The following is an 11,049-nucleotide window of genomic DNA, read 5'->3' on the forward strand; positions in this document are numbered from 1 at the left end:
GGAGGTATACAAACGTTTGGTGACGGGTTCCAAGCAAAGATAGGCGCTTTGAGTGTTGGAGTACCCGACAAACACACACGGTGTGGACTTGGGTTCGAGTTTGTGATTATTATAGGGTCGGAGCCATGGATAGCATAGGCACCCAAACGGACGAAGTTTTTGATAATTGGGATTTGCAGAAAAAAGAATTTTGTAAGGTGATATGTTATGTAGTGTGGTGGAGGGCAGCCTGTTTATGAGATAAGTAGCTGTGGAGAAAGCGAGTGGCCAAAACGTGAGGGGCATTTGTGCTTGAGTGAGGAGAGCAAGACCCGTTTCAACAACGTGACGGTGTCGCCTTTCAGCAAAACCGTTGTGTTCGGGAGTGTGAGGCGGGGAGGTGAGATGAGTGATACCCGCATTGAGGAGTGATGGTGTGAGTTTTTTATATTCGCCGCCATTATCGGAATAAAATTGTTTTATAGGTTTCTTGAAATAATTCTCAACAATGGCTTTGAATTGATTGAATATTGTTAATGAATCTGATTTATTTTTAATAGGGTAAAGCCAAAAATAATGTGAGAAGTGATCGACAAATATGATATAATATTTAAATGAGTCATGTGACGGAACCGGTGAGCACCAAACATCTGAAAAAATAAGATCGAGGGGAGCATTTGACGTTAAGGTTGAATCGGAAAAAGGAAGCTTGTGGCTTTTATTGATAAGACACGCATTACAGTGCAAATAATTTGAAATACGGAAATTGAAACAAGAGTTTAATAATTTTAAAGTAGCTAAGGATGGATGGCTTAAGCGGTTGTGCCACAAGCTGCTAGGGGTGGAGATGGCCGAGTGTGCAGTTGGCCGTGGTGAGGACGGGTGCCATTGATAGGAGCCTTCATGGTGCGGCCCGTGAAGAAGGTTCGCCCCCGTCGAAATTTCCTTAAAACAAAAAGAATTATGTGAGAATAAGGCAGTGGCATTATTGTCAAAACAAAATTGCGAAACGGATAGTAGGTTGCGCGATATTGTAGGAACGACAAGAACATTGTTAAAATAAAGAGTATGAGTAGGAGTAGAGATAGAGTATGAACCAATGTGTGTTATCGGAAGGGAAGAGCCGTCACCAATAATTAAATCATCGGGTCCATCATAAGGTTGATGCATAGAGAGGGTTTGTAGGTCGTTGGTGACGTGATGAGAGGCACCACTGTCAATAAGGTAAGAGGAAGCGGGTTGTTGCGATATGGTAGTAGTGTGTGCATAGGGTCTGTTTTGGCGGGTTGAAGGTGGAGGGAAGACAACATTCGGGTAGTCTCGTTTAAAGTCAGGGCAACTACTGATGACATGGCCGGTGTCGCGACAATATTGACACTTTCCTTTAAAAGGACGGGGTTGGTTATTGTAGTTGTCACGGTTGGAGTTGTTGTTGTAGTAGGGTGCACGGTTGGTGTTGGGAGTGTAGGATGGGCCACGGTTTTGGTTGGCAGTGGAGTTAGGGCGAGGCTGGTTGTGGTGATTGGTGTAGGGACGGGTTATGGCAGCATTGGCGGAGGGGGTGAAGGGTGTAGTGGTAACAGGTTGTTTGCTTACAATTAGTTCATGATGAATTAATTTCTCATGTAAGGCTTCGAATGTGATAGGGACGTCACGAGCACGAACGGCATCAATGACGGGTTTATAGAGGGTTTGGTCAAGACCATCAATGATTTGGCTGGTGATGTCCTCATTGTCGACAGGTTTACCTAGTTGGGCAAGGTTAGCGGCACAAGTTTTAATCTCGAGCATATAGTCGGTGATGGATTTGTCTCCATGAGTTATATGCTTGAGACGATCTTTTAACTGTAGGATATGGCCACGGGAAGGATTGGCATAGGTTGAAGCAAGGAGAGTCCAAGCTTCATTGGAGGTGGTACAATCAAGTATTATTGGTGCAACGGAGTCATGAAGTGTACCCGCAATCGCACCAAGAATAAGTTGATCTTGTTTGAACCATGTATTGTACGCTGGGTTTGGGATGGGTTCGGGGTTGGGCTTTTCAGTGGAGGCTGCCGGTGTGGTGGTTTTGGATGGTGGGGTGAGGGTTCCATCAAGGTAACAAAATAAACCGAAACCTTGAAGGAGACGGGTGATTTGGAAACGCCACGAGCGATAGGTTGTCGGGGTTAGTTTGGAGCATGTGGGAAACGATATGGAGATAAGGGGTTTGGTTGGTTCGTCAGGATTTGGGACGAGGTTGTTGGAGTTTGCCATGAGTGTTTTAGGGTTGAGTACAACGAGAAGCAAGATGAAGGTTAGGATCGATGTCGGGATTGATACCATGTAAAGTATGAGGTTTTAAGAGATGATTTTCATTGATAAACTAAACTGAGTTTACAGTATGATATTTATAATACATGAGGATTAACAATAACCTAAATCTAAGCTAACTAGTAGCTATTTACGTGGAAGGAGATATAACAATATTGACTAAAGCTAATTACATTAGACTAGGAAACTAAATTAAACATGTGCAAATTATCTAAACAAACTAAGTTGACTTAGTATTGTTAATAGAAAGGAACCTCAAAATGTCCATAGATTAACAATCACTTTTGTAATCGGTTAAGTATTATTATTTGTGAGTTCAATCTCAACTATTCGCATGCTGAAATATATGTATTGGGTATTAAAATTAATAAAAAAATATTACAAGAGTTGTATTCCTTTTCGATTATTTTATGAATTATAATTAAGTTTGAAATAAATCCGTTTTCTAGATTACGTAAATGCCAGTTCTTTTTCTATATAAGAAACTATATATCTAATGCGTGCGATACACAATTTTATTTTATTTTTAAGCTTGTAACAAAATATATTATGGGAAAAACAAAAATGGTTCTTTGGTTGTCAAAAAATATAGGAAATTAATTTTTAGGAATTACCAAAATGGTAGATTGTTTTGCAGAAAAAATTACATGAACTACGACTTTTTATGGCAAAAATCAAAATTTTAAAAACGTTATATAGACATAAAAATAACACTTAGCCCGACATGAACTTACTCAAAAGAAATGAAGGGATTGACTTAAATTTAACACTTCAAACAAAGCAAAGTACTGATTTCGATCATTAACATATCGAATGAAGCCTTTTGTTTTTATTTTATTCAGTTATTCGACACGTCTTATGTTTTAGACAGATATACTCGTCTTAAATAAGTATTTATGTTTATTTATTCAATTCAGAAATAGCAATTCATAATTGTACACCATTATCATTCCTATACGAGAAAAAGAAACATATATCGGATGTATTACCTCAGATTTTATTTGTTTTTGAGCATATGTGTTTTTTTAACTTATTATTTCAAACTTTATTTGTTTTTGAGCATATGTGTATTTTTTCTGAAATTATTTAAATTAAAAATTTAGATTTTTTTATTTTTTTCCGTCAAAACTTAAATTTAACTAAGGTTATTTTTATTCCCTCCATTTTTTTATATATGTTGTTTTAGACTTTTGCACATGAATTAAGAAAAATTTGTTAAAACAAAAATCATTGATTATGCATAATTATGAACCTTAGCAATCTTGAAAATAAAATTTTATTATCCTCAACACTACCTCTTATTGGTTAATTCTCTCCACAACTAATCAATTAAATGCATAAAAAAAAAGTGAATGTGGATGTGAAAGGAAAAGGTGCATTGAAAAAGGAAAACAAGCTCTAAAACGATATATAAATTGAGAAAAGTTGATTTCTCTAAAACGACATATATTAAAAAATGAAGGGAGTAATTTTTTTGAGTTTTATTGTAATTTTTTGAGCTTAATGTTTAAGTAATTGAACTCAAAAACTTTATAGTAAAACTCATAATTTTTAAAATAAAAACTTTATTACAATGCTTAGTAACTATACTATTAGTGATAGTTTATTAAATGTATAATCCACTTACTGTTTCTATACACACGTCTAAGGAAAAAGTAAAAGTGGATTTGTTCTCTTCCAAGTTATGTAATGTTTTACTATAATCACATGTAACTACTACTCCCTTTATCTCAGTCATTTTGTTTAAGTCAATTGTTGTTATTTTTCTTTTCGTAAATATCTTTATTTACATAAGTGTGACAATTATAAATTTTTAATAATTTTAACTACTCATTAAAACGAATCAAACAAGATTCTTCATGACTATATTTTTTGTGTTATTGGAAATTATTTTAAGGACTTTTACTTTATGAATAATGTCCAAAAAGTAAAGGACAGCAATTGACCGAAAAAAAGGGAGTACTAATATGTAATGAAAATGCATGAGGTGTGGAAATAAAATGAATTGATGGAGTAGTAATTTAATTGGTAGATACATTTGGACCAACTAAGAAATTTTAAAATATAAATATAAAAAAATTGACAGGTGATATAATCATATAAACATGCCCTATTGTGACATTGTCATCAAAGTATTAAATGCTAATATTGTTTTCGTTTCAGACTTCATAATTTTATACGGATACATAAACTTGGTATATCAGTTATACGACATGGTCAAGGAAGAACAGACACGAACTTGGATAATAAAGATCAAAAGTATTCATGGCGAAAGTATGAGAAAAGATGGCACAAAAAATATGGCAAGCTATTGGTGTCCATGATGACAATGAAGATGAAGTACATTAAGATGTTGATATGGAAGTCGATAACTCGAATTCCAGATGATCATGTACTTTGTGTTGATAAAATTATGTGTTTGGATTGTATCAACAAATTTCAGTATTTCGATCTTTTCAATCCAAACCGATTCCAATCGAAAGATTCGGGTCTCGATCGAGACGGAACAGAAACAAAAATCATTTTTTCATCCAAAGTTCCAAACAAACTCTAAGAAAACCTAACACTAAAATTTTCACATTTTTGAAATTATCGTTCAATTTACTTATCCAAGGTTGAACATCAACATAAATAAAAAAAATCATTGTACATGTTTGACTAATTAAATCTGAACACAAATTCTTATTTGTGACATATCCGTTGCAAACTTGCGACAGATCAAATACGATTTATGTGGGTAGATAAGACAAAACTAAAGTGTTTAGGAAGTAATATTTTGTTTTGTCTTATCTAACAACATGGACAGTACTTAATCCGTCATAAGCTTATAACGAATATGCCCGTTACGAGAGAGACTTGTGTAAAAATTTGAATTCATAATAGATGATTAGATGCTACGTACATATCTAATCCATAAACATTTAAGAAGTACATTCCCTAAACGTATGACTAACATTGAAATCATAGTAGATGTTACAATTAATACCCATCATATTTATCTATTTGACCTACAATAGTTATTGTGTACGATAATTTTATAGTACGACGGAGAAAAACGGTCATTTTATGATTAGTTTATTATGTTAAAAATGATGGTCATCACTTTATAATAGTAACAAATGGTGATCATTTTCTAACATAAAATAATCACCATTTTATTATAAAATAAAATGGTCATCACTTTATAATAGTAACAAATAGGTGAACTCTATCATTTTACCGCCAAAAAGCATATCCTCAAAAAATGAAACTAATGATAATTATATTTATTCACTAAATAAGGAAACTAACAATTACAATTTAATTCATCTATTATATATTCATTAAGATTAATCTTTCATCAAATTATATTATTTTCACTAAACTCTAAACTATAATATTTTACTTAAATCAAAATAAAATTAATATAAAATTATAAATTGCTAAATCTTTTATAGATCATATTATTAGATGATGAGTTGAGCCATATCTTATATATATATATATATATATATATATATATATATATATATATATATATATATATATATATATATATATATATATATATATATAAAACTGGGTTGAAACGCTGTGGATGCGCCACGTGTCAACCCAGCCTTAAATACACGTATTAATTACAGCTGAAATTAAATACAAACATAATAAATGTTGTATAAATCTCAGCAACGTATTAATTATAGTTTAATAAATTTTATTATAAAATTATATTAAATAATTACGGTAATTTGATTCTAAATTTACTAAAAAGTTATTTTGATAAAAATTCTAAAATATAAATAATTACGTTCATTGTGAAAAATGCTTTCAATTGAGTATAATTTTCATTATATTTATTGGAAATATTTATTTTGATATGTAGAGATGATTAAAATGGTTGTCTCACAATGTTTTACATTTACGTAAAAAAAACATTTTGAGAAAGTTATAAAACTTAGACTATTAAATCCATTAAGAAAATATATTTGGAAGAGTCATTGTATATATGAAAAACACAACTTTAAAAAAACTATTAAGAGATAAGTTTTATAATCTGAGAATGAAAAAAATTATATTGGACAAATTGAATGCATATGAGATTTTGATAGGTTTCAATAGTGTGATAACGAGTATGTGTACGCGTGTGTATGTACATAATGATCGCGAGTGCATTTGAATAATCAAACAAAAGTAATGATTATTAAGTAATATAGTATTATAAATGACATGAAAAAGTAGAAAACACGTTATATTTTTTTTAATATCTTTAATTAAATATGTATAAGTCAAATATAAAATATTGATTATGACTAACCAAACAGTTCCAAGACTATACAACTGGATGTACAATGCGCATTGTACATCCAAGGTTATTTTAGTCTTTTTCCAAATGCTTTTACAAAAAAAAAAAAAAAAAAAAAAACGTAATCCAATTTTGAATTCAATCCTCCTACTTTTTCTGACTACTTCCATATTTTTCTAACTCCTCTCCATCTTCATCCATCATCCACTTAATGAATCATATTCTCCTTTAAATTATTATAATGGAACAAATCACATGCGTGACTTGTGATAAAAAAAAAATTTTATCCAAAATTTTTAATACATGAAAATAGTTGAAGCTCGTATACTTTTTACATTAGCTCATATTTTTATCTTTATAGCTCATATTCTTATGTGCTCGTACTTTAAAGCTCTTGATCCTTTTAAGCTCGTATTCTTTTTAAATTAGCTCGTATTCTTATATTAATAGCTCATATTCTTATGCGCTAGTATTTTTAAATACGTAATCCTTTAAACTCGTATTTTTTTTACATTAGCTCGTATTATTATCTTAATAGCTCGTATTCTCATGTGCTTGTATTTTTAAGTTCGTGATTCTTTTAAGCTCGTAATCTTTTTACATTAACTCATATTCTTATCTTAATAACTCGTATTCTTATGTACTCGAATTTTTGAATTTGTTTTCTTCTAATAATAGTTCGTATGATTGGTGTAGAAATTTACCTCAAAGTATTATTAGATCCATTTTTCCTTCTTGATGATGATGTAAATTGCTTCTCGTTCACCAAAATATTATTAGATGCGTTTTTCCTCCTTGATTATGATGTCAATTGATTTCTTTTCACCATATTAGAATCAGAATTACGGATCGTTTAAGAGAAATTTAGAGAAGAGAAAGAGGGAGTAGGGTTTGTCGACTGGAGACAAACCAGAATTAGGGAAAAATGGAGATGTGTAGAATTTTTTTTTTGGGCTTAAATAGTTTAATATGTAATATATGGGCTTGATGTACCATGCTTCCTGTACAACAGGATGTATGATCTTATTTGTGCTAACCAAATACTCCGTATTACTTTTAGTTAAATATTTTATATGTTATCTTTATACCTTGAAGTTAAACATAAAAAAATAATATTTGAGAAAGTTTAATATATTATATTTACAGGTAATAAACTCTTAAACATCATTATATAGAATTGTTTAAAAAACAAAAGGTGCAAATTTCTCATAGATATGTTTTGACACATATCACATGCAAGACACAATCAAAACATTTGAAGAAATTGAGTTTGAACTCTATATGTTTGATAGATAATAAATGTCACATGTTATACATAAAAAATTAAAAACTACATAAAATTATGTTCACATTATTTTGAATAAATATTAATTGATTTGAGACATAAAGTATCGTGAAATGATATAATTTGAGAACTTATTGTTGATTGTTGTATTATTCGAATAAATTTTATTTTGAAGAATATGATATTTCACCAGTCACAAATTTATTTATAAAATGTTGATCATGCATAATTAATTATCACTTATTAGTTTTAATTAAAACTCTTATGTATTTTATTCTAAAACATTGAAGTTAAATCTAAAAATATTAAATTTGAGAAAAAATTACTTATAAGAGAGAATATTGAAGGTCATATATGAATTATATAATTTTTCTTCAATTATAATCATAAAATATTAAAACAAGCCGCGCGAAGCGCGGGATACTACCTAGTTCTATATAAAAACCAAAACTAGAAATCGTTGGTTATTATTTTCGTGACAATAAAAATAATAAAAAAAATATATAAATTGAAACTCATTAGTTTTATGCTATAAAAATATTTTCATTAAAATATATTTCAACTCGATCATTACTCAATTCTCTTAACTAATTTTCAGTTCTAACTTTTATTTATCAAAGCAAAATACAATTATGAGAAATGTAAACAATTAAAAGGTACTAATATTATATAAGTAATTTTATAAAAATATTAAAATTTTAAATACCGTGCATATAATGCACGGGGTCTAAACTAGTTAAATGAACAAGCAAATTAATTCATCTTAAGAAAACTAATTAATAAGACACATACATATTCCAATTTTCAAGTGGGAACAAGTGCAAAGGAGAAATGTATCATACGCGGAGTATTAGATAATGGTTGGTGATTAATCAAATTATTTACTCTATTTTCATGAAACATTAATTACATTTATTTACTAGAGGTACTATAAAAGGTAGAAGGATTTGAAGAAATTTCATAACTCATAAACAACTAAGCAAATTAAAAATTAATCTCATTAGAAAAACCTCATTTTCTTAGTAGCAAAACAATGGCAAGATTTGCAAAAATTTCCGTCTTTTGTCTAATAGTTCTATCTCTTTTTATCTCTTCAAATGTAAGTTCTCAACATTTTTGCAAATTTTAAAAATTATTTCACGAACATTATTTTGAACTATTATATAGCGAGTTATTATCATGTTTATTTCATATGTTTTAAATTATGTATTTCTGTTACTGTCACATTTTCGTAATTACATATCTTAATAGTTACTCCGTATATACTTATATACGATACTAATGATTGTTTGTGTCTCTAGGCTGGTGGAGAGGGTTCCGTCACTTTAGAAGGTATATATACGTATTCAAATTTTAGTCATTGTTGGTACATGATCAAAAACTCAAATCAAATACAATAATTCATTTCATAGACTATGTTTGATTTGTGAATTTCTGTAACACCTCCAATTTATCCGTGTATTTTTAAGCATTAAATTGGGTTACGTAGCACTCCCGACTTGTCCGTTAATTGTTATTCATTAAAGCGGAAATTGGGTTATAAGAGAAAAGGAAATGACGGATAAATTGGGGTTGTTATAATTTCAGTAATTAGCTTATGTGTAAATTAATAACTTACTATGTATCATATAATTTACAGAATGTCCAACAGAATGTGAAAGGAGGTGTGCATTAGCATCGGCACATGACCCATGCTTGAACTTTTGCAACTTATGTTGTAAAAAATGTTTATGCGTGCCCTCAGGAACCTTCGGTAATAAAGAAGAATGCCCGTGCTATAATGATTGGAAGACACAGAAAGGAACCTCAAAATGTCCTTAGATTAACAATCACTTTTGTGTGATTGTGACGTCTAAGTATAATTATTTGTGGATTTAGTTTCAATTATTCGTATGCTTAAAATATGTATTGGGTATTCAAGTTAATAAAAAAAATATTACAAGAGTTGTATTCCTTTTCGATTATTTTATGAATTATAATTAAGTTTGAAATAAATCCGTTTTCTAGATTACGTAAATTGCAGTTCTTTTTCTATATAAGAAACTAAATATCTAATGCGTGCGATACACAATTTTATTTTATTTTAGGCTTGTAACAAATTATATTATGGGAAAAAAACAAAAATGGTTCTTTGGTTGTCAAAAAATATAGAAAATTCTTTTTTAGGAATTGCCAACATGGTAGATTGTTTTGCAGAAAAAGTTACATGAACTACGACTCTTTATGACAAAAATCAGAATTTTAAAAACATTATATCGACATAAAAATAACACTTTGTAAATTTAGCCCGACATAAACTTGCTCAAAATAAATGAAGGGATTGACTTAAATTTAAACACTTCAAACAAACCAAAGTACTGATTTCGATCATTAACAACATATCAAATGAAGCATTTTGTTTTTATTTAATTTTATTCACTTATTCGACACGTCTTAAGTTTAAGACAGATATACTCGTCTTAAATAAGTATTTATGTTTATTTTATTCAATTCAGAAATAGCAATTCATAATTGTACACCATTATCATTCATACACACGTCTAAGGAAAAAAGTAAAAGTGGATTTGTTCATATCCAAGGCACCATTTGCCCATTTGGGAATTGAATTGGTAAAGGTTGGAAAATTAAAAGTGGATTTGTTCTAAATTTTACACGAACTTGTATTTTCTTACTATAAAAACTCCATAATATGGTCGCTACATAAGTACATATACATCAATCAAACTGCAAAGCAAATCAAGTTAAATTTCATCGGTTATAACACTTAGAAGGCGTTAATAGCACGTAACTCGAAGAAAATGGCATCAACAAAGTCCGGCCCGGTCCTAGACTTCTCGGGACCCTAGGCGAAATCTTGAATTGGGGCCCTTTAAAAAAATACAATGTATGATCAGTGGCGGAAGTAGGAATTTGAGGCATGGGGGCACAATTTTTTTTTTCCCCAATAAATTATTTTGGCTTGAATTTTTTTAAAAAAAATTTCCTCTAAATAATTTTATTTAGCATAAAAAATATCGAAAACCTATGTCTCTTGTTATACACACTATAATTTTTTAAATAAATAATGTTTTAGTTTGAATTTTTCTTTAAAATATACAAAGTTTCAAATAAATATACATACAATTAGCCAAATTAATGGAAAATCTGAAATATGTTTGCTTTGGAATTGAAGAAAATTGATTGTGTACAA

Source organism: Silene latifolia, chromosome 3, assembly GCF_048544455.1.
Source record: "Silene latifolia isolate original U9 population chromosome 3, ASM4854445v1, whole genome shotgun sequence".
In the NCBI taxonomy this organism is placed as follows: Eukaryota; Viridiplantae; Streptophyta; class Magnoliopsida; order Caryophyllales; family Caryophyllaceae; genus Silene; species Silene latifolia.